This window comes from Thunnus thynnus, chromosome 14, assembly GCF_963924715.1.
Source record: "Thunnus thynnus chromosome 14, fThuThy2.1, whole genome shotgun sequence".
Classification (NCBI taxonomy): Eukaryota; Metazoa; Chordata; class Actinopteri; order Scombriformes; family Scombridae; genus Thunnus; species Thunnus thynnus.
The window spans coordinates 4,988,938-5,015,249 of record NC_089530.1 but is presented as its reverse complement, the minus strand read 5'-3'; the positions used below and the strand labels follow the sequence as shown (position 1 = coordinate 5,015,249).

The following is a 26,312-nucleotide window of genomic DNA, read 5'->3' as shown; positions in this document are numbered from 1 at the left end:
TTTTTGTAACTTTGCAAAACAAATAATTGACACGCTTGCCCTCTTGGAAGGGGAGCTGTATTGTGATTGTGCCTGCTTTTGCTTGTTCTGACAGAGTTTCTTGGGCTGAGTTTGTAGAATATGAAGGGGGTGGTGATGAGAGTGAACTGGTTCAAGACTCTTCCATCTCTATCTGGTTCAGCTCATCTTGAACCATGTCATACAGGCCCGGATGTCTGGCTGGTTGGCTTTCCTCTGGTTGTGGTGGTGACTGGTCTGGAGGCGGATCTGGCCTTTGGCATTGATGGACAGCTGGCATTGAGAGGAGGTCCAAGTCTTTCTGGAAAGAGAACTGGGGACATTGATTAGTACCCCCACCCCCCACCTCACTTTTCCCCTGATTTTTGTGTTTTAGGCTGTCTTTTATTGTTTTGTTCTTTTCCCCGTTCACATTTTTCAAGTCCTTTCTTTAATTTCTCAGTTTGACTTGAACTGAAACTGCCGGTTTCAGGGAAACCACAATGTTTTCATCCACAACTGTAACTGCCTACAAGTGTCTGGTTCATGTTTGTCACTCATTATTTTCACACATCCTGTGAACTTTGGAACTTCTTTACTTTGACCTTTACTCATTTATTATGCACTACCCAGAGACCTCACCCTTCACAGACATTTACAGACATTATTCATTCATTCCTTTGTCAATAGGTCATCACCCCTAACGGAATGTCTTTACCTTTCAGACATCTTTCATGGTCTCTAATATTGTATCTTCATTTAATTTCAGATGTCATGTCATTCAAACCATTGTCTATAATCATCACAGGCAGTCCCTTCTCATGCCGGGAGTCATTTGCAAGCCTTCCTCAGGAAATGTTGACTTCCTGGGTCTTAAGCATTTTGTAGTCCCTTCACCAGCTGCACAGATTTGACCTGTATGGAGAACAGTCAAAGGAGATTGGCATCACAGACGAGCCCCCAAATTGTTGTGGCAATATACCTCTTGCACTTGACTTCAATGAAGAAAGAGACAACTCTCGATATAGTATTGTCACACTTTTCTTTAATGCTCGGAGCATGGCTCACCCACACTCGATACAGACATACAAGCTGCTGTAGAGGAGTGAGCCCTGAACAGTGGGGGCGAATACTTCTTAATCTGTTTCACACCAGCCTCTAGGAGTTGTTGTGACTACTCTATGCATGATTATACCCAAACAGACATGGCAGGATGTGTTCCAGAATAAGCAAATGTTTCAGTCAAAGTGTGATTGAAGGAAAGAAGTGGTTTTGCTGACGACACACTGTGTATTTTAAACAGTCAGTGGTCTCAACACACTCACACATTCGTATTCAGAGATTCAAGAGCTTTTATTATCACACGCACAGCAACACAGTAGGTAGCAACACTGAAGGCATTGAAATCTGGCTTCCTCAAGCTCAAGTTCCAATTAGAGTATACAATCAATATCTAAAATTATTAAATAAAAAAAAAAACAGAGGTAAGAAGAGAGAGACAAAATATAAAAGAATATATACATACAAATATACATAAAAGCAGAATAACCGACACAAAGTATTAAAAAATACACAAAACCTTACATTTATGATTCTTATTAAAATCCTTGTATGATGTGGGGAGTGTTTCGGTGACTAAGAAACAGGTTGGTGTTGTTCCTTTCCTGCATTCATTCTGTATGTGATGCAATTCATCTTTCATATGTGTTTGTTCATATCTATGTCGCATATGAATATGTAACATCTAAACCCGCCCACATGCCTTTAATGGTCAATGGGAATGATTTCCGTACATGGCCGAGCGGCTGGCGGCCCTTTAAACTGCACACAGCGGGACTGTGGACTGTGCGTGACTGCTCGCCACTGTGCCCGCTCCCGCACGATCGCGATTGGCCGCCACCGCGGTGTGGGCGGGACACGACGCAGTGACTCAGCTGTGAGTCACCGCACGACATGTCTGTCACACACAGAACGCTGCTGCATTCACGTACTGTGGGAAGTTTTAGTAACCGCGTGTTAAAGAAATAGGCTTTTCTCTACACGGAGGGAAATACAGACACATTTCCTCAGCATGTCAAGATTTACAGGGAATTGTAGGGGACGTTATGCAGATCTCAATGAATAGTTTTTTGTGTTGAATGCACGTAACACATATGCAATTTTCATATACCTAATGGGCTTAGCGGGATGTTTCTGATGGCAACAGTCAGAATTTCAGTAAATTAGATATATCTAAGTTAAATGACCCCTCCAGTGCCCATACTGTGCATTTTAAGTTAACATTCATCATGTCAAAGCCATTATTACACTATTTAAATGGCAGCCAAACCACATGAAAGCTAAGGTGACCTGTAATTTATTATCGCATTTACCATCTAAAATCAAAAGCCAACCGGGATTACAGAAGATATTGACCACCAAACGGGCAGAGTAGTAGGATATTCGTATTTACTATCTGTCTCATGACACTTGAATGCAGCATAGGCTGGCTGGCTGTTCTTACATGACTTCGCATTGGCCGAGATCTGTGACATTGGAGACGTTGGACTGAGTGTGAACGCAGTCCATCAGTTTTTAGCTAAATTAGAAATTAGACATCCTAACAGTAGCGGAGTGAGCTCTCTGACGTAAACTAAATCTCTAGAGCCATTTCTTTTCAAATCTATTTTTCTACTTTAGCACCGTGCTGGACGGATCTGCCATAGAGGGTGAGTGTCTTAAACTGCATCTGAACTCCTCCACGGTTGTGTCCGGTGTTGATTGTGATTGTGAGTTATGTATCTATATATCTTTAACCGTGCGTGAAATTGTTTACGTCCTCGTGTTTTAAACATTGTCAGAAAGTAGTAGTAGATGGTAAACACAAGACAGGTTATGTGTCCAATGAATGGACAGCTACTATTGCCTGTCTACATCAGTGAACGCGTTCACAAGAGGAAAGGCGCAGCGTGGAGTTCCCGTTACGCACCATTGTGTCGCGCTTTAACAGTGTTCCACCAGACTGCACTAGAAAAGTAGCTGTTTTAACGTTTCTCGCTCACTTTCTAAAGTTGATACACAGTAGAACCAAATTTATTATACTTTTTATATATTAACAGACGCCCCTCTTTACATCGGCATACATCTGACACACCAAATACGACTTATTATCATAAAATCTTAGATTTCAGAAATGGTGACCCTTGTACCGACTTGCTTATTCTGCTGAAAGAGACAGTGGAGCCGCCGTGAGGAACAGTGTTAATCAATTCTAAAAGTTGTGATTTTATGAAAATATGTAATGTTTGGCACATTATTTGTATGCCGAATTCAGCACAAGACTGGAAAAATGAACAGCCTCTTACAATTTAATTTATAGGCTACTTTACCGTTAGGCAAGAACAATAACAGAGAGCGCAGTTGGAAAAATGTTTCTGTTCAAGAGAGGACAGAACATTTGAACTGATCATGGTGTTCTCTCTTGTTGCTCCGAGGGAAGCAGCGCACATTTGCTGCTGCTGCTGCTGCTGCCGGCATTATATAACCAAGTTGTCTTTAAGCTCACACACACCATCACTGACTGACAGATGCATCCTGATCTGCTGCTGCGCTGCTCCAGTGCAAACCAGCACACACTATCACTATATAGACCTGATCTATCACATACTGGTGTTATACACCAATAGAAAGTGATGGCGTGTGTGTGTGTGTGTGTGTGTGTGTGTGTGTGTGTGTGTGTGTCATCAACTTCAAATTCCAGGGAAATTGTAGATTTGTGAAATTATTATTTAAATGATATATATATTTTTGATTTCCATGGGTGTCACTTAAGGAATCCCACTCTATAATGTCCCTAAAGTCTATGTGTTAGTTCATACTTTATAGTACTGTGAGCTCATGTTTTCCTCTCTGGTTTTATAAAATGATATTTCATTGTATTGTGAGCAGTTCATCAGTCAGTCATTCTGTCTGGCCCGTGTTGGCATGTCCTGGCCTGAATGAATCGGCTCCCGTCAAATGGCCTTGGGGGCTGCAGGAAGTTTGTCAACGGGATTATACAAGCAACCAGGCTTCTAATTTAGCAGCTAATCCAGATTAAGGTGCCATGGTCGTCTGTGTTCCCGGCCCGGGGCTCAGACGCTGCGGCTCGTCTGGCAGGCAGAATCAGCAGCCATCCAGCCTTCGCTGTCTCTGTCTGAACACCAGGATGAGACACTCAAGACCTAGACTATGGTCAGGTCCCCTCAGTACATCTGAAATCCTTTGCTGAATTGGAGTTTCCTAACCCACACTGTGAACAGACTGCAACTGGTCAGTAGAAATCATAGCTCACCTACCGGTCATTTTACAGGCAATGTTGTTCCTTAATGATGCCCTAAAGGATTTGCTTTGATCTCCAGAGAAGAGTCTTTTAGTTTTTGCTCTCTTTTATGATAAACAAAGTCATAGATCCAATATGAAATCAGTTTGGCCTAAAAGTGGCAAGACTTTACCTTGTCATACTGAACTGATGCACATGGTTTGTTCAGAAATTTCACAAGAAGAAATTAAAGCAAAGGCAGGTTTGTTTTCACCTGACTGAATGAACTGAATTTAAAGACATAGTTCGACATTTTGGGAAGACATTTAGTTGGAGCTAGCAGCTGGTTAGCTTAGCTTAGCATAAAGACTGTAAAGAGGGGGAAACAAGCTAGCCTGACTCTTAAATTGTTAAAACGGCAATTCACTGTTTTATAGGGGTTATGTACTGGACTATTTCTTGGGAGCAGTTGCCAGGCAACCAGTGGAGACTCCGGGAAGTTATCCTGCCAAGTAACCCCCCCATAAAATGGTGAATTGTTTATACATTCAGATTAAACAAATTAGATATAACATGTGAGCTTTACAGGTGCTGACAGTGGATTTTGTTACCTTTGGACAGAGCCAGGCTTGCTGTTTTCCTGTTTCCAGTCTTAATGCTAAGCTAAGCTAGCATTAAGAGCTACACACAGTAAATACTATACAGACATGAGGGTGGTGTTGATCTTCTCATCTAACTCTCTGCAAAAAAGTGAATTAGCATATTTCCTAGAATGTCAAATTATTCCTTTAAGAGTTCCAATAAACAACTCCACACATGTGGTGTGAATCCAGGTCGAAATTTGCTGAAACTAAATGTTCTATCGAAACAATAAGCAACACAACTGTGCACAAAGGTGTACCTGTGGCTGCTGCTGGTCCTGCCCACAGGAAACTAAACTCAGACTTGCTCACTCACTTTAAGTAGCTCTGAATGATCAACCAGTATCCACTGAATTATCGACCCATGAATATGTTACAACATGTTCTGATCCCTGTGGTGAAAATTTTACATGCTTCATGCGTGTCATATGGGGGGACACATAAAGTTAACCGACTTCAGTATTGAGCTCTATGAGAGATCGGGGACAGGTGCTGTATTTCTCTCTTGGGTTTGAAACCAGTAACTGCTGGTTAGCGGTTCTGTTTTTTTCTGACCTTCTCCTTTTAATACATTTGGCATTCAGTATGGAGAATCTGACAGAGAGACTGAAAGAGACACACACACACACACACACACAGAGAGAGGGAGCTCTGTGAACTATAAATAGACAGTGGGAGAGTGGTTGTGATGATAGCATCACCGCACAATAATCCCTCAGTAGGACTGGCGTTACTCCACTGCACTACACTGGCTCTAACGGGGAACAGGTATCCCCTCTAATTTCCCCTATAAGCAGGGTTATCTCATGAACCGGGACCTCTGACCCTCTGCTCTGTTTCTCTGGGGGTAAATGCTGTAATAAGCTTGTTAATATGGACTTCTGGGTAAAGGGGCATGTTTCAGTCTGTCCTGAACAGTCTAAGTTCAGAATAATCCTTTTAAATTTGTCGTGTGCGGGGGCTTACTGGTCAGTCCGTCAGCAGGCGGAGGTGTAGATCATGTTCCTGCAATGCTGTGGGCTCTAACTGCCATTTGTTGAATGTCATACTGGACCCTCACTGTGACTCCTATCAGCTATCACTCACCAGCAAAATACTGGTTATCATCATCTTCAAGACCTAAAAATATTGCTTTTAACCTTGGGTTGGTTGAGCCCTTGTTGCAAATACTACAAAACCCTGTTATTACAGCGTTATTGTGAAATTGCCTTTCAGAGCTTTAGTGTTTTTTTGTTTTTCTTTTGGTTGGAAAAATAAGGAACACATGAACTTTTTTCTTTCAGAAATAGAGTTACCAGAAAGGCTACAAGATGTCAAAGTGAAACTCAAAAATTTGAATTTCTCTCTTTTTGAGTAAGTAGATATAACAATACTCTAGCTATAGTGCATATTTTTTCCATGTTTTAAAAAGAGAATAAAAAAGCCTTTGGCAAGCTGCAAGCATGACATCTAAGACGAGCTGTAAACATCTGTGGTACGCTAATAACCCGGAGCATGTAATAGACCATAAATACCCTCAGAACGTTGATACAAAGGTTTTTAATCCCCCTTTTCAGCAAGCCTACATAAAACATCTGTCTCTTTACAATATGCACACTTGTTAACTTTATATTCCACTCGAAAAATAGAGGAAGCTAGAAGCTAGTAAAGTGATTAGCTAAGTGCTAGCTTAGCTGTGATTCCCACTTTTCATCGGTATTTTTTAGCTGCGTTGTCATCGGCAACTGCTGCACATTCAGCTCTGCATTCATCACATATTTTTAAAACAGAAGGGGTTCTAGCTAGCGTTAATTCTTTTTTTCATGGGTCAGTTTTGGTAACGGCACATGACTAGACTGTCAAATCTCATAGCAGTGAGTAGTTGTGTAACCTCAGCACTACCTATGTTACACTATGGTTTGACATTGAGTTATGTGTGGAGCTGGGGAGCAACATAAAGAGTGCTGAAATCAGAAGTTTTTATTATTATTCCAACTTGGGACTGTTCGCACATTATTCCAAGATGCTAGCCTTGTAGTCACAGATAAATAGCTTAAATTAGCTACGTTTGCTTTGTCACATATTTGGAGTATTTAGAGAGTTACCAAGTGAAACCAGATGCAAATTAATTATGTATAGCTCTTTTTAAATTAGCTGAATTGATGTTATTAGTGTTAAAATTGGATTTTATTTAGCTGCCAGTGACGGTGGTTGTGCAGCCATTTTGCCACCTGTTTGTTGACACCTGTTTATACCAAGTGTGACAGAAATTCAGATTCTCTCCCTTAGATTTATAACTAGGAAGCTGAAATGAAAGCTGTCCGTACGTACGGTCTGAATCATAGGACAAAGACGCAGCATTAGCAATAGCTAACAACATCCTAACCCAACTGTCTGCGTATCCGCTGAAATTTCAGTGATACAGAACAAATTTTAGTGCCCGGCCACAAAGAGCACGCACCAATCAAATTACCAGTACTGACACTGTAAGTCTGGAACAGAAATTCATGCCCCTTGGAGAACATAAATCTATCATGACAAAGAGATTAAGAGAGCAAAATACATTTCTTCCTTTTGGTTATTACAATTTTTGACCAATAAGTGCAAACACCAAGGATATATATACTGATTTATAGACTGACTATATAAACTGAGTGGTTTGACTTTACAGTAATTGATCGCGGTGAAAGTGACAGATCAACATGACTTGATCCAATCTACATGTACGCTGGCAACTTTTTCATCAAATGCAACGTCTTTTATAATTTTAAGTCGTAATATAGCAATGGATATGAGAGGGTTTTTTTTTTTTTTTACAACATTTAAGTGTACTGTGAATATTTTGTAGGATTTATAGTAGCATTTGCAACTTATCAGTTGCTTTTAAACCAAATGCAAAGATGAGCCATGCAAATTTAGTACGTCCCGTCACTTGTCAATCCACCATCATAATAAGTGATCTAGTGTGTGTGAGTCTGTGTGTGTGTGTGTGGCAGCTTTACATTCTCAGTGCCTTTACTTTGAGCAGAGTGTTCACCATCGCCCCACCCCTTCAGGCACTGACCTCCTTTCCATTATTCACACGAGCACCACCTTTTCTCGCTTCTTTCCTCTCTCTCTCTCTCTCTCTCTAATAGTCTGTGTGTGTGTCGCCTCCTGTCTCTCAGAAGTATCAGAGAATCCAACTTTACTTTATATTAACAATCACACAGATGAAATATGAGGCAAAATTCATTGGAAGACAAGACATTTCCACACACTAATGTTTAGACATGTTATACTTTGCCTTTGTCATCAGTGTAAATATGTGGTGTGAATGTTTAAAACAATTGTCTGTGATAGAGTGCTTCCCTGCTGATTACATGAACACCAGTCTTTTTCTTATCTTCTGAGATCTTTTAACAGCCAGGAAGTGGTTAGGAAGGCAAACTGGAATTGTTTTTCAAAGGCTGTCATAATAATAATTCCATGCTAAACAAAACAGGCTTTAATATTTCACAATATGCAAAAACTTACAATTAATATGTAGAATTTTAAAATATACTATTAACATTTAGCATGAAATGTCATTCTTGACGTTAAATAGTGGTTTGACAAAACAATCCCACACATAGGTTCACTTCCTGTTGTTTTCTGGAGCTTTCAACAACATCACACAGGCTTAATCAGCAAATGGAGTTTGCTCAGTTGTTATGGAGACAGACATCTGTTGACTTGCAAGTTCAGTTGCTGTTATGATTTCATCCATAGCACCTTTAGGACCTTATGTTCATGTTGCCTTAGAAGTAAAGCTAAAAGTTATTTACAGTGATGTGGTTGAAAGCTCTAGAAAAAAGTTAGTAAGTGGATCTTGAGTTGGGATTCTTTGTCAAACTATTAACTATTCTTTGTTTGTTTTGTTTCAGTATTTAATTATAACATGCTTGTAACATTATATCAATTCAGGCCACAAATTTGTAGTTTTCATTCCTTTTTTATATTTTTTCATTTCATCATTTATTGCGATTTCTTTGGTTGTAATTATAAGACTGTTATTCACATATAGTGTATTACTGCATATGCTGTGTTTCACCATTGTTATTCACCATTGCACTTATTTTAATTAAACATTAAGATATTATTGTTATTTGGGGCAGCTTTTTAGCTCGTAGGACAGACCTCATAATATCAGCATGCCTCATAACAACATTATACACACATGCTCTGTTCTGCTGTACTTAATGTTTATGATGTGCATCACAATGCACTTAGTGCAGCATCAGAGCTAATGACTGTTGAAGCATTGCAGTGCATTCGGAGAGCCGAGAGCCAGGCGAGACTAAGCAAATATAGATCTGAGGCACATATACTGTACATGTAAAATACACACACACACACAGGAACACATAAGCACACATGAACAGGGGGATCGGATGTCAGAAGAGCAGCGCTTGCAGAGCAGGCCTCTTAACAAACAAAGTATTAATAATGTATAAGCCTGCATTCAAAGAGAGGAGAGGATAGATAAATAGAAACACTGGAAATGTGTAATTACACATTGGAAAAGTAGTTGACATGTATTTATTTTTTCTGTTGTGAACTCAGAGACTGAATGAGCTGCTATGGTGGGCACTTTTGCAGATGATAAAATGACATCCTCTGAACTCTTTGTTTGTAACAAAGCCTCACACGCACACACACAGATGTTGAGTCGCGTTGTGCCCAGGATGTTATCATGTTACCTCCCTCAGCACAGTGACTCACTGCTCCACTACCTGTATAGTAGTCCATGTTACATCATGTACTCTGTTGGAATACCCCCTCCCACACACTTTCTGTCTCCCACTCTGTAAGTACGTGTGTGACAGTGAGAATATGCCGCTGTAAGCTTCACATAATGGTGTAGATTCACAGACATCAAAGACAGTTTGCATGTCTAAGAGCAGCATCATACATCTGAACCATCATGCAGCACAACCACTAGTGTGTTTTTTCCACCCAACATGTGTGTTCAGCAGCTAGTTTATCTTAATGTCAGCACAGTTTTCAGATGTGATGAACATCTGGACTGTTACATGTTAGATGGAAATTATGATGAACACAAGGTTCTCACTCTCAAATGCTACTAGAGCCAGTTGTCAGGTGGTATCTAGGAATACTGTGTTTGCAAGTAAAATACATTTAGTCAAGTATCCTTAATGATATATTCAAAATGAGTCACATGTCTTGAATGCATCAAAGTCAAAGAGAGAGTGTCAAAGTGTCAAAGAGTGTCAGTGGATCAAAAAGTAGTGATCATGAACAGCTGTTCAGTCCCACATTTTGAGATATTGCTGATGATGCAGGAGGGAGGAAAACTTCACTCACTTATCAAGACTGAGAGTTTGCTAATCAGCAACTTAAAGTACAGTTGAGGATGATGGAATGTCATTAATTTTGTAGGTATTTGTGATATAAACCAAATCAAAGTAGTGGACAAACTGTAATAGAGCCACGCTGCTAGCATGGCTAATAATTATATGGATGAATTTCCACCTCATTAACCTGGAATACTGGTTGTAAAGATTTGTATTCATCAAAAAGTGTAATATTAGCACACAAAAGACAATCCAACTCAATTATTTTAATATTTTAAGTCAAGTGATGACTTACATTTAAAGGACTGTTTCACAATTTTTCAAGTCTGTCTTAAAACAACAGTCAGGTGCCTGAATGAACATTGAAACAGGTTCTTCTTGCTTTAATCGTTCCTCCTTTATACTGACATTAGAAGATCCCTTCATTATGCACTTACAATGTAAGTGATGGGGGACAAAATCCACAATTCCTCTGTGCAAAAATGTATTTAAAAGTTTATCTGTCGCTAATATGAAGCTTCCAGATTCCAAAAGAGTCAAATCAAGTAAATATCTTTCAACATTACAGTCTTTTTAAGACCAAAGTTCCTCTTTTTGTCACTATACTTCCACCACAGTTCAACAGGGAAACACAAAGAGGGAATTTGATGCTAAAAAGACTGTAAATGTGTCAGATATCCACTTGATATGACTAACTCAGACTGCTGAAGCCTCATATAAGCTTCACATCGACTTTTAAATGACTGTGTGGACACAGTGTGGATTTTAGCCCTCATCAGTTACATCAAAAGCACATTTGAAGGGGATCTTTTAATAGTCAGTATGAACAGGAGGAATGATTACAGTGAGGAAAACCTCTTTCACTGTTCATATGGACTCCTGACTGTTGAAGACAGATAAAGTCATTAGTGTAGCTGAGATACTTCATTCTTATATGTACCTTTTTGAATATTTCAGTCAGCAAACTGTTCATGCAGCAGATGCTGTGCAAAAAGCTTCTCTGTCTTTAGGACATTTTGTTATTCACTCAACCCCTATATGGAAAGGTGTGTGCTCAGATATGATCTGTATACTGAAAGTGTCTACTGGGATATTTAAAGTGTGTTGCATGCTCAAATAACAGATACTGAAAGTGTATATTAATACAGTGTACATACTTAAATGTTTGACATTCAGGACAGCCTGTACTCACACTAGCCTGTACAGTATGACATACATTCCCTTGTACTTGTTACTAACACAATATTGCATTGGTGAGTTTTCAGTGCCAACAGTGAAAAAAACAGCCGTGGCAGTGTTGAATGAGTGCGAGAGTGTTAACAGGTCAGCTCTGATATTGGGATATTTGGCTTGCAGCCGCTGTATGATTATGGCTTAATGATTATATACTTTTGTTATACAGTGCTGTGTCAGCTTGGCAGCCATTCAAGGGGCTGATATCTGTGTCAATGGTGCAGCGTAGCATTTGGGGAGATTACTGTTTGGGTCTGACTGAATGATGGTGATGTGTGTAACACCATAATTTTGGCTTTGTGTGGAAGCAATTGGTGTGTGTTTGGGGTGGTGACCTCACACAGCTGGTCATGTACTGTATGCACATACAGTACACAGTTGAAATGCACTGGGCTACTGATAGATGGTGTATTTCAGTGGTTCCCAAAGTGAGGTCAGGACCCTCCAAGGGGTTTGCAGGACAGATCTGAGGGTTTGAGAGATGATTAAAAAACACAGTAAGAAAGGGAAAATACATTTCAAGACTAAATTATGTTGATTTTTTTCTTGATTTTCACAAATTTAGCATGCTAGGGACGCCAGTTTGTTGGTCCTTCGAGATGGTGGGTAATGTGTTACGGCCCAACACTGGACATATGCAAAATGTGACGATGGGTTGCAAGTATATATTAATTATCTAGAAAGGGTCATGAGCCAAAACATTTATGAACCATAAAGTACTGTAGTTTGACACTTTCATTTTATGTTTCTCGTTTTTCACATCCTTATTAGTCACTCCTGAAGAAGAAGTATTTATGTAAACATGCACATTTGGCTGTGTGTGCTATGTACGTGTGTATGTGTGTGTGTGTGTGTGTGTCTGGATAGCTGAGGCCACTTTTCATGACTCTTGGCTGGCTTGTTCTATAGCGGATTTTTCTGTTCAATAATTAATGTGGAAGACATCGAACGCATCGCTCCAGTGTGTAAGGACAATGTGTGTGTGTGTGTGTGTTTGTGTGCTCAGGTGTTTGTGTTTGTGCCGGGTTGTATTGTGTTTCTTTGTATTTACTGGGACTGGTACTGGGACAGTAATCCAGGCCAGGCTGGGCTGCCTCAGAGGGATTTGGTTGAGATTGTTGTAGACATGACTGGGACATACTTGTTTGGATCGGACAAACGAATAGTAGCTTAGGTGTACCGGACTGGGCTCGACCGGTCTATCCTGGACGTAGACCATGTTCGAGCAGTGTGTTTAGACTGGATCGGACCAGATGACTCTGGACTGGACTCAGTTCGGATCATTTTTTTCCCCAATTTTCCATCCAATTTGCTGTTATGTTCCTGAAGCCCGCAGAAGCTGCTCACATCCTCAGGTTTTCCACGTTGTGTTGTTTCCAGAACATCTCACTCCATTTCACTTTCCCTCTGTTTGTTTGTTTGGGCAGTTTGGGAAGCAAAGCATTTTTCTCACAGGTTTGGTTTGGCTCACAATCGCCGTACTGAAGGAGAAAGTTAAACTAAATATTTAGTAGTCCGGATTGTTTTTTTTCCCCACCAGTCATTGCCCTGCTTTGACTGCGCCTGCTCTCATTCGACAAAGATGAATTTTGTTTTGTTGCACAATAGCTGCTCTATTTTAGTCTGTCTGCTAGAGCTGGGCCTTAAAATCATGACCATATGATACAGAAACAACAAAATATACTATCAATAAGAATATAGAAAGTTGAGGTTAGCATAATTCAACATGAGAGAGTGTTTATTTTCTGGACTGCTGCTGTCCAGTTGTTTGGAATACAGATACTAGACTGAGAGAGATGAAGATGATGACGGTGATGGTGATGAAATGAAGATCACGCACGGAACAAAAACAGAACATTTCTGTTTGCATTCCCTGTTATATCTGAGCTGTGTTTGTCCTTTTCCATCAGTTTAAATCAGTTCAATTCACTGACTTTACAGTTTATCATCCAAAGCAGCTTATAACTAATTTGTTTTCATAAACAAACTAAAAACTAGTTGAACAAAAAGTTACTTGACTCAAGGTCCACTTACTATCTGTTTCTGGAGCTTTCAATTACATATCCTGGTCTTCCTCTAATGTTGGGTTTTGTTCAGTTGTTATATAGGACAACATGTTATCACATCCTCTGAGGAAGACGGTGAAATGTGTCTGAAAGCTAATAAGTGGACCTTTGAGTTTTATTGACTGCTGTTTTCAAGGTCATGAATTAACTTTCACACTCGACAAAAACATAGCTTTCTGAGCTTTCATAGTACTGGTTAAGTGATATTGTAGATGCTTTGTGTTGAAGGGGTTTTCTAGAAATTAAGTATTTCACTTCCATGAGGTTGGCAGATGTACATGAAAAAACTTTAAAAAGGAATGATCAAACTCGAAGTAGCAGAAGACTTTAAATCTCAAGTTCACCCACCAAAACACCGGATCCTACATTTCCCATAATGCAACACAATGGCATCTTTCATTAGACCCTCCCTGCCTGGTCTTTAAAACTCCACACACGTTTTTAACACAAGCTTTCTGTTAAAAAAAAATGTAGTGGAATACCTTTTCACACACATATTTACACTTATCTGTTTCCAACATTCTTTCAGTCTCTTGTCCACAGTCTTTGCTACTACGCCGATGTAGTGTTCACCAGAGCTGTCACATCATGTCATGATGATGTCATACACCACTCCAGTCTTCTTCTCCAGAAGTCCTGTCCACGGCGTGGATGTATGAAAACTGGATACGGAGCCTACGCTCAGCATTGCTTCCAATTTTTCCCAGTGGCCACTTGCGGTAAAGCATTTTCCCCATAGACCACCATTATTAAAGAGACATCTGTAAAACTGTTGACAGGACACCTCCAACTGCAAATAAGTCAATTATGACTCTTTTTATTATGAATTTTTAATCCATGAGCGGGAACTTGTGGGCGGGGCCAGCAGGAGAAACACTACTGCTGCACATATTCAGTGAGCCACACGACGTGGAAGTAAACCTGGAGGCTAGAAACGTTTTTGGCTCATGCGCCAGGTGAACAGTTCTCATTCAATTGAACAGGCGCCATGTTTGAATCTGGTATCCAGATCTTGTAATACATCCATGGTCCTGTCTTTAAGGTATTTCAATAGGGGCCCACAGCACACTTTTGCCCTGGGGCCCCGTAGTGAGCTAATCTGATCCTGGTCAGACTTCATTTCTATGTTTTTAGTCATTTAGCTGGAAGGTGATATTGGTAGTATCATATCCACTTTCATCTAATGTGCATTCATTACAGTAACATTCAGACTGTTATTGAATTATCACTATTGCTCTCTCCACCTACACAGAAAACATCCAGCTGACTGCAACAGTTTAACACTTCTTCACTGGGATTTATCAAAAAGCCTCCTTCATACATTGGAAAACATTACAGAAGAAGCAGGTAAAGGGAAGGTAAATAGTTACAGCAGTCATGGGATACCACAAAATAACTCCTGGAAGGCACTGACCATCACACACTGATAATATACGACAGGATCTCTGGGGGAAGTTTGGCTTTAAGTACAGGTTTCCTGAACTGTGATTTGACTACTTCCAGAATTTAAAATAACAATCGAGCTCTGTTTTGCTGCTCGGTTGCAGTTTTTATGTATGTATCTGAATGTGTGTGTGTGTGTGTGTGAGCACCACAAACACAAACGGTGCATTTACCCTCCGCTTTGTGTCGACTTTTTCTTTAGACCAACACATGTTCATCTGTTTTTCCCCAAATATGTTTTTTTTGTGTGTGTGCAGAGCAGAGTGTGGACAAAGGACTGGGTGTCTGGAGAGGGTGCTGGGGAGGGGAGAAGGGGATGATGGGTGATGGGTGGGGGACTGGAGGAAGGGATGATGGGTGGGAGTCTGCAGGGGACGGCTGGCTGGCTGTTTATGGATGTGAGTTTGGGGGGCAAAGGTGGGGGGTATGGGTGTGTGTGTGTGTGTGTGTGTGTGTGTGTGTGCGTACATTCATCTGCATATCTGTCTGCATGTGTCTAAGAACATGCATATACTCATCTGCTGGTGAACCCGTCTGTGTGTGCGCATTGCCTGCTTGTTCATAGGCTTGTGTGTGTGTGTGTGTGTGTGTGTGTGTGTGTTCTTTTGTTTTGCTCTGGGTTGCTGGGTGATGGGACCAGCTGGGAGGGCTGAAGCCATTCACTTCCCTTCTGCTACCCTGAAGGCAGCCAGCAGGGAGGGAGGGAAAGAGGGAGAGAGCTACAGAGAGAGAGAGACAGACAGAGAGAAAGAGAGAGAGAGGGGGTTGAAAGAATGAAACAGAGGAGAAAAGCGAGCGAGAGGTAGAAGGGGGGGATGTTTACATCTCATTGCAAAGAGATAGAGAAGGAGCGATTTCAATCAGACAAAAGAGAAAGCGAGTGACAGAGAAAGCAGAGAGGTGAGGAAGTTTGAACGCAGCTCAGAGTGAATGAAGAGATTCATGAAGGAAACAGAGGGGGGGCTGACGGAGGGAAAGTGTGTCAGGCTGAGTCGTGATAGAGCAGCAGAGCTGACTCAGCCAGTCTGGTCTGGCGTAGGAGGGCAGCAGCAGGAGAAGTAATAGATTACTCTGCATGTAACTGGTAATCAGATTACCACAAAAAACAGTGACTGTTTTCCAGTATATCAACATAAAATGTTTGCATATAGGAGGATTGAGTTATAAATTGACAAACCTGACAACTGTGTTCTGTTACCTTAAAACATATAACAAGATGAGAGTAATCTGATTGCAGAAATTAATAGTGACTGTAAAATCGTTATTCTACAGTAATCTGATTACAACTAAAGTAGAGAAACTGCTCTGTTTCTGGTTGTTGAAAAATGTTGAAAATCTCACATCAGCAACGGTATAACTTACATCATTATCTGCTATCTAGTAGTTAATGACAAAGCTCAAGTGGTCAGATCACATGTGTTTGACGAGGAAAAGGTATTTCCCTATTGAGACAGCAGAAAACAAGAAGGAAACAAGTAGAAACTTGATGATGATGACACTGTAATGATTTAAATTGAGAGACATTACTCATCTGTGTGGAGGTGCTGGATCAAACTGGTTCAGAATGCACCATGTAAGAGGAATTAAATGCTACACACAGTATATATTGAGATATAATCACACACTCCAAAACAGGTACAGATGTTATTTATTTGTGTAGCTTTTCATTCAGTAGTTTCTGAGAGATATATATACAAGGTACACATTTTTACCAACTTCATTCTGAACTATATACAGCAACTATGTACAATTTGTAGTCCTTTAGTCTACAGAAAATAAATCAACGGCATTTTTTGTTTTAAGGAAACATCCCAAATGTGCTGTTTCCAGCTTCGAAATATGAGGATTTGCGTCTGGTCTCTGTTTTTATGTCACTATAAATTCAATCTCATTGCAAGTTGACAGTCAGTCAAAAGATATAAGCGTGAAAATAATCGTTAGCTGCAGCACAGTGTTCAAAGATGGGAAGCCAGTGAGGGATCATGTTCTTTTCACGACTCCTTTGGGTTGTTCTGTCTACATTGTCTCCCTCAAATCTTCCAAATTGTTCGAAACAAATGGAAAAAAGTTGAAAATAAACAAATACTTAGATGAATATGGCACTTTAGACACTTTGGATAGCTGATTGTACTTTCAGAGTTATAAATAGAAGGAGTGTAAAAATAGCCTCGCAAAAAAAGGAACTTTTATGGAAAGTTCTGGTAATTTTCACCCTGGGTCTTATTCTCACTAACTTTGCACTCACCACCTCCGTCGTAGAGATTCAGGCAAAACAGTGCTTACTGGGTCAAAGGGCTCAAGCTTCCCAAAGCTTTCTAAATTAACTTCAATTTTACATAAATAATTTCAAATGCTTGAAAGTCCAAATAAACACAGAAATTAGTCATCTGCACTTGCTTTTGTAAATAACTGTATAAGGATCTACTTCCATGGAACTTACTGACTAATCAAACTCGCTGCCCTGAAACTTTTCATACCCCAAAAGGAACAAATCAGCTTCACGTTTACTCTACTTGCTTGTACCAGAGAAAAGCTCTTTTCTGTCACTTCCAACTCTTTCTGTGACTTTCTGTTATTTTCCGTTTCATTACACTTGATCACTAAATATGCGTAATTACCGGGCTGCAGTGACAACATTGTGTGAACTGCTATGTTAAAAGACAAAATAACCGATTGTATTAGCGTTTTTATAAATCTCTAGTGTGGATTGAAGGCCAAAACAAACAAAAAAAGGCATTTTCCAATGTATCCTCAGAGGGGACATCTAATAGAGTAACAGATAAGAGATGATGTTTGATAAGAAATCTTAAACGGGATCCGATGTTTTCTGGTCCAATATGGTTCTGTTTTGGCGTCCCCTGACACGAGAGGGTGGTGAAACCCCTGCTTTCCACTCCAGGCTGACCTCTAATGATTTTTTTTGCAATCTATCTGGCATTTTTCTTCCCTTTGGCCAATCATTTCGAGCTTTTCCTACATTGTTCTGACTGCATCTCCCAAAAAAAAAAGGAGCAAAAAGTAAACGCTAGAGGGGAAAAATAGCTCTCTGTGGATCTTGTGGTTAGAAGGTAGAGGAGGGTTAGTAAAATGAAGCTGCTAGAGGCTGGAAAATCTGAGAGAGAAAGAGGAATAACCAGCTAAACCGTAGTTGCTGGCTGCTAGTCTCTCTAAAGCTGAACTGCTGCGGCTGCTTCCTTGTGCCTGACTTGAGAGTCGGCTCGCTTTCTCCCGAAGATTAATGACCTTCCTGTTTTCAGCTACAGTATCTCCCTCCACAGAGTTTTCACTGCAGTTCAGTTTGACTTGAAGTGCACTTTAAAAAACGCTGCAGAATTTATTGTTAGAGGCAAGACGGCAAAGGTATGCGGAGGGGGAGAAGAATGCACACACACGTATGCAATGATACCAGAATGAGTCTACAGCAAGCAACAGCACTCAACTTTTTCACTATTACTGCAGATATGGCCATTCTTTCTACCGCTATGACTATCACCTTTACTGCTAATAACGCCACTTTACCATCACTTCCAGTATTACTACCACCACTACCACTTCCTCCACTCACAGCTTTTAAAGCCGCCACTCCAACTTCTTCTATGGAGCTAAACTGTGACCTAAATTGCAAAGAAGAAAAAGTCAATTCTATGTAACTGTAGCGATTGTGAGACCTGAATTTTCTTCCATCGGTGTGTTTTTGTTGAGTTTTCCCCAGCGGACAGAGGTGTCTGTGTCCCATCTACTGCTAGACTATTGGTGAGTTGTCCCACTGGAATGTGTCACACTCACCAGTTTGCTATGGATGAGTACACACACACACACACACGCACACACGCACACATATATACACACATTAAAGGGTTAGAGTAAACCTTTTCACATAGCCCCAAGCCAAAAGCTATTAACACACAACAAAGTACTGTTCTGTATGTCTAAGATGGTGATTATTGTCTCATAACGTCTTGACTGTCTCTGCTGATTTTGCACAATATCATATACTCGACTTTAAAACTTTGATGTTTGCAAAGTAATCAAATAATTCATCATCCTAACATGACATTTTACACTGATAAAATAAATACGCCGGTAAAGTCAGCGAACAGGAAGAGAAAAACAATTCATCTTAGCAATTATGAAAGGAGGGAAAAACAGAAAGGACACCAATGAAGGGGAGACGGACAGAAAGAGAGAGAGAGAGAGAGACAGAAAGAGAACAACAACTTCTTTCCTGTAAGTCACCTGACACTGGAGGCGTCACACAGCCATGAGTAAACACACCTCCCTCCTCCTCTCTCTCTCTCTCTCTCTCTCTCTTTCTGTCTTGCTGTCTGGGTCTCTCGTCCATGTTCTTTAGTCAATGCACAGGCCTTCTTCTTGCAATATTAAAAGTTTGGTTTGGAGTGCCCTAACTATTTTCTATTTATAGGCTTATCTACCTAAATTCTCCACAGGAGAGTTGGGTTCTTTGGTTAAGGTGATTTTATGAAGGAAAACAAAAAAAAGCCTCTTTCTACACAAAGATAAATGAAAAGTTTCCTTAAATCATAAAGCATGTGTTATTCTATATTTCTATTATTGTCAACAAATCCCATGACAGGACCAAAACCAACAATGTGTTAGCCTGTCTCTCAATACTTTCCAACTTCTCTGCCCTGTATGTGTCACCCTATTGGCTCCTACTGAAGATGGAAATCTTTATAAATGATTTAAACAGCTGGGCACTGTAGTTTTTAGCAAATGTTACTCAAACAGGTTGTTGGGGACTCATTTCAGATGTGGATTAATACACATTTTGTGTTCTAGCAAGTATTTCCAGCAGCAGGATGGCGTTCGTGAGATTAAGTCAAAATGAACTATTGTGTCTGTGTTCATGGTAATGAAGGAACCCAGTGCAACAGTGTGACTCACTGATGTGTTTTTAATCGTTTTTCGGACAACAATGGAGCTCTATGAGCGCTATGGAATGAGATATATCAGGCTTTGGTTACACAGATAAAACACATTAGTTGGATCAATTCATTGTTGGTTTTAGTCTTTTCATGTATTTGCTGAGAATAATGAAATAAACCTACTGGGAATCTCTTTTTGTCCTTTTTTTAAAAATTTCCCTTTCCAGTCACCATGAAGAGCCTGAAGTATATGAAACTATTTGAGCGTAGAGCTGTCGACAACTTCTGTAAAATGAGTCCAAATTAGTTCTGCTGTGATACCCTGAAAAGATTTTCTAGTACAACACACAACAGAAGCCTACTTATTAAAATCTCTATGACTTTTAAGGGAACAGTGAGACAGAAAATAGCAACTCGTGCAAAATCAAACTGCTGTTGATCTGTTGAGTAAATGTCTGCATTTACAACAGCCCGATGTGTGTTGACTTAATGACACTGAATGCCAAATGGTGGAGCTGTGAAATCACACGGTTAACTATTGAGAAACAGTAAAAAACCACTTGTTGCCATGCTTGTATGGTCATATAAGTAAAAACGCTCATTAGCCTTTTGACTGTAGCCTCAAAGTGATTAATTAAACACATTTCAATCACTAATGACATTTAAAAATGGGGCACTACCTTTGCCCTCAACTTGACTCACAGCTGAGCTAGAACAACATTGCGCAACTTTCCTAAAATACACAACGCTGCATGTAACGGTATATTTGGAGCAGTGATTGAAACTGATTACAGATAATTTCGACCGGTTTGGCTAAAAGTGCTGCTGTAATCAAAACCGACGAGACATCGCTTTGATCATAAACCATCCATTCTGTAGCGCATGCTGGAACAGCTGCGTTAGCTAATAATACTTTAACACCAGTTATCTCAAGATGATTAATTATCTCATAATCCTCATAAGAATTGTCAAATCGAATTCTGTTTAGATAACAAATTGTCCTTTAAACTGTTATTGCAGAGGTAATAAGAGGATTGACTAAACTGAAAACCGCTGTGGATAGAATACAAAGTGCTTCAAAAAAACGAAATAGCAGCATCTGTCATCTTTACATACCACTGATACACTTAAGTTATGACTATTATAACAGTTTAATGTCTTGAGATGACATCATTAAGCCGTGATCTTGAGATAATAAGCCTAAAAACTATTAGAAAACAATACTCATTGTGTGTGTAGAGGAGTTGCTCAGTGTTTGGCTTTCTGTCTGACGTGGATGGAGAGAACAGGAAGATGAAGAGAAAGAGGGATGACATGCTGCTTAAGTCCAAACACACTGAACTGTTTTTTTTCTGCAGCGCCACCACCTGTAGTACTGTTGACTGGTGTTGTACTGTTGAGTTCAATCAGCTCTTTTAAAGAAAAACCACAGCCAAATATAATGCTCCTCTGAAAACACAATCATTTTTTGCTCTCCTTGGTGGTTGTTTGCCTCATGAAGTTGTCCACATCTTCAAGTAGCTGTTTGTGTAAAATCTTACCACTAGTGAGAAGGTTACGAGCACATTTCGGGAGTATATTTGACTAAAATGGCAGTGCTGCAGGAGGTCGACTTGCTTTGCTTACTTGTACTTCCCCTTTTTGAAGTGCATGAGTCAAGGCACTTCACAAGTGTTTGAAGTCTCAATGAAATGAGAAGAAAGGATGATGGAGAGATGTGGAGGGGGGGGCAGACAAACAGAGAGAGTCCACTTCACGCACTGACAGGCTCTGTCTAGCTTTGTGTGTGTGTTTGTGTGTGTGTGTGTGGGGGGGGGTCTTTGTATCAATTAAAACAGTATAGTACAAAATGATGGCACTGATCATGGATATATTGTGCTGTATTAAGGATATACCATCCTGTGTGTGTGTGTCTGTGGGGAGGGGGGGGTGTGTGAGACGGAGAGTGGGAAGGATGGACACTAATAAAGGGACTGACAAAGAGACAAAGAGAGAGAATAGGAGGAGGTAGAGACAAAGAGAAGGAGTGAGAATGGGAAAGAAAGCAGATGGGTGTTTTTGGTTTGGTGCCCTTCCCCTCCCTCTCTCTCCCCTCCCTCCCTCCTTGTCTACCCCTCTCTCTCTCTCTCTCTCTCCCTCTCTCTTTCCATGCTGGGCTGGTGTGCCACGCCCTCTGGTCCTCTTCACACACCCTCCCTAAAATCTGCCAGCACACATGGATGTTTTTACTCTAAAAGCTTTCATTTTCAGGACCAAATGTCTTTAAAATACAAATTCAACGTGAGAACATGTGATATTTGGATCAAAGGTGAAATCGGCCTGTCTGTGCAGGTTCACTTTTTCACATGGGATGCAAGGTTTTCATTGCAGTCATGAACTTTAACTTCCTCTTAGACTGTACCCTTCAAACAAATATATACAGGGTATTTTTTTGCATTAGATGTCCACTCATGGGGTCCAAAAGTGATAATAATGTGGGTGTGCTGTGTAGTGTAATGCTGACTACAACACCACGTACAGTACATGGCCTCAAAACTTACCACTGAGCTCAACAGCTACCTGGCACAGCCTCAACACAAACTGAACATTATTAGTTTCACTTTCATGTAAGTGCTATTGCATTGGATTGCCGTAGAGATGTTCATAATATTGTGTCCACCCCCTCTGCAGTACAATCAACTGCTTTTTCACAGTTGCCAATCTCATTATCCGGTGGTGTCTGTTGATTATGGATTTGGATTTCAAAGGGGTACTCCAGTGATTTAGTATTGCACTTCAGTTAAGTCGGGGCTCCTATGGGAGGCAGATTAAAAGAGGAAAAGCAGAGATCAAGATATCTTACTGTAGGTCAAGCTCCAGAAACGCTGGATCCAGCTTTCTGCTCAAAATTAAGTTCAACATTACTCAAGTGATGTGTCTTGTGTCATTTTTTCACATTTGACAAAGCTCCTCCAGAGCCACATGAAGACACCGTCCAGCTGTTTTAACAGCCGAAGTAACAAGTAAACTGATCTGTCAATCGGCAGTTAAGCTAATATCACTGTTTCTACTGATTACAGCTGATTAATTTTCTGCATATGAAACTAATCTTGTACATCCAACTTCACGAGAACTCATTTGAGATGTTGGACGTTTATGTGACATTTTGACTCATAATATTGTATTTTACAAAATAAGGTTTAACTGAGTTTCAGGTTAGTCATATAGTTCTGATGGTAAATAGGGATAGGGGAGACATGACTTCAGTGAGGTCTGCTATGTGTGTGATAGAAGCAACCTCAAAAGACATGATGTGAGAAAAAAGTGGTGACTGTGTTCAGTACAATAATAATAGTAGTAGAAGCAGCAACAGTATTGATAGCAGTCGTAGAGGTGCAACAGTGATGGTAACGGCAGTAGCTGTTGTAGTAGTTGTAGTAGAAGTTAAAGTAGTTATAGTAGTAGTCGATATTGTACTCGCAAAAATGTAATGAATCACAATACTACTTACTGTATAATGCAAATAAAACACAGTTGCCAGTAGTGCCTCCTTTACTACTGGGACAAATACGCAGTAAAGGACGTAATCAATACATTATTCACAAAGACAGAACAGCAGAACAGATGAGTAACACACACACACACACACACCCACACATGAATCAATTATTCTAGTTGTGTGTGTGTGTGTGTGGGTGTCATCGTGGAATTTTTCAGCTCTTGTGCCCGTGTGAATTTATAGATCGTGATGATATAAAAAAATGCATTGTGTGTTGACACAGTGAGTATAAATGGAACATGATGCCCGGTAAACTAATTCTGGTGACAGTCGTAATGCCGTGCGTTGCCACCCAAAGGTGCAACACAGAGATGGATGGAAGTAACAAGTAGCCTCACGTACCGGGCTGAACACACCATGAGTCAGGTTCACAGTGATAGTGACACACACACACACACACACACACGTTAATACATGCACAGAGAAACGTAGACAACAAGAGCCTGAAAACAATAGTATGAAGTATTTACTGGTTATTGCAGACCTGCACATGTTCTCTTTATGCTAATGTAGATTCTGCTGATTATGTTACATTTCAAACTTAAAATAAGATCGGGGGGGAAATGCTGGAAAAGGAAGACAACGGAAGATGCAGAGAAGTGGAAAACGAGGATGAGGCAAAAGCAAAAAGGCAAGAAACAGAAGGAACAGGCAGATTTTACACACAGAGGGAAATAAAAGAAGAGCGAGGGAGAAATAAGACAGATAGAGGGAGGGAGGGAGGGATGTTGTGGGTGCAGCTCTCCAGTTGGTGTTGCTATGGCCCTGCCCTCACTGCTCACTGAGCCATTTCCTGTTTTTGACCTGAAATCTTTATTTAGAGCCATTCCTCCTCGCTGCTCGGCATTCATGACTCAACTTGGAGTCCAGAGAGATGAACACAGGACTAAAATCAGATCTCCATTCACCACAGATGCTACGTATGCATGCGCGTACAGAGCTACCTCTGCTAACCTGCCTGTTACTCGAGTCCTTACTCGAGCTAAGGCTTCATTCAGGTTAAACTGTGTGAGTGAACATTTGATACCAAGAGATTGAGACTCCGTGTTGCCAAGAATGACAGAATACTCCTGTTTTTTATTGTTTGACCACCAGTTTCCATAAGCTCTGTTGCCTCTAGTGATCAGGCTCTTATAATGAGTCATTTTTAGCCTTTCAAAAAAAAAAAAAATCCCAATGAGATGGCAGTTTGTGTGTCTTGCAATGAAACCTTCAGTCAGACTTCAGGCCTGATTACACCGTTATGAAAATGGTAAAATTTCACTGCAAATTCATTTTCTTCCAAATGAATCGCAGAGAATTGCAGTTTCGCTTCGAGGGGTGAAATATATATGTGGGAACTTTTGGCTCTGAGTTCAACTTTAGTGTATGTTGACATGCAAATTAGCGCTGTTGAACAATAGCAGGCCGTCTTGACAGTGCTGAGTTCTGAGTCGGAGAGTCATAAATAGATTACTAAACTATCGTAGCTTCTTTGCTGTGTTGCACCATCCTTCTTCTGTCTGAGTATAAACTGCTCCACAAAACAGGAATAGATTGCAGACAGCAGTGTGGTACTAACATGCCTTTTAAATCAACTGTGTGAACCTATTATCCCATTAGCGATCAAGCTAACAAACTTTCAGAGCTTTTTTCTTCAATAAAACTCTTTATTGAATGAAATGATGTACGATCCTGTGAACAAAATGCCAGGCGGAGGAGTAAACGGCACAATATAGAGTAGTTAAATGGACCAATCAGCCCTCTGAGTTGTCACCACGTCACCAAGCTGCAAGAATTTTATGAAGACTTGTGGATAAATTTCACTGTGCCACTTTCTGGTGTTAGCAGGAGAGTTTTAGTGCATCATGACATCCAACAATTCAGTTCTGTAAATCCTGGACTCCAGTAGATGGAAATATGTGTGACTGCAAGTTGATCAAAGCCTGTCTGGAGAATAGGCAGCTTGTCTGAACAAGTAGGGAGACTCGTATTGTGTCTGTGAGTGTATCAGTGCACAACTGGGTGAGTGTGCAGCGGGGGGCATCAGGGGGCACAAACGGTCTGAGATGCCCATTTTCTGCCCCAGGATGCTCCACCGATCCGCATTGATCGACTCTTCTGTGTTTTGTTTGAGTTTACTGGACATCGCTCTGCCATCTGCTGCCGCCGGCTAGGACGGGCATCATGAAGCAGCCAAACAGCACCATCAGTCCAGTGGACATTTCTGTGACCACTCACTATTCTTATGTCAGTGTGTCAGAGTGGAAAAGGCTAAATAACAGTAGATACTAAAAATATCTACTGAATTACCTAAACTGTAAATATTAATAAGAGGCATGAACATTTAAATGATAAGACTGTTATAAAAGCACTGGTGGGGCGTTCATGTGAAGGCTCTAAAGCTCTAAACGTGAACACGGCTTGAATTTTACTGTTTAAAAATGCCTGATTATGTTGTTAATGTTAAATTAGCCAGTCTTATATAGAGATAGAGAAAAAAGAGCTAAAATGTTACATTTTTTGCCGTTTGCTTACACACTGAGAGTGAACGCTTAGACAGGAGCATCAAAACCTTAACTTTTGTATCCATGCCTTAAACAAAGGCACTCAAAGCACACATTTTCTGCTTTGCACTTTGTTTACAACTCTGCATCACACTTCTTGCAGAACACTACACACTGTTTCTGACATTAGACACTTTTCACTTCTATTCAGAATGCAAAACATATCTGAAACTGGCAACAATCCACACACACATAAAACCACTTCCACACTAATTGAACACCAATCGGTCTGAGCCTTAGCGCTACAAATACACCTCAGGTAAGCTCGCCTCTTATATGAGAACTTTGCAAACATGGAGAAGGAGGAGGACGAAGACAAGAACAAAGAAGGGGACCAAGCAATAGACGGAGACATATTTCTGACGACG

The 26,312-nt window shown here is 40.4% G+C and overlaps 1 protein-coding gene across 1 annotated transcript in view; it reads left to right on the top strand.

Annotated features, from left to right (window-relative positions):
- Positions 1-2,494: 2,494 nt before the first annotated feature.
- sertad2b (SERTA domain containing 2b) overlaps positions 2,495-26,312 on the top strand; it is a 40,995-nt gene continuing 17,177 nt past the window's right edge. The window contains exon 1 of the mRNA XM_067609399.1: positions 2,495-2,705. The gene's annotated coding sequence lies outside the window, so the exon portion shown is untranslated. The remainder of the gene's footprint in view (positions 2,706-26,312) is intronic.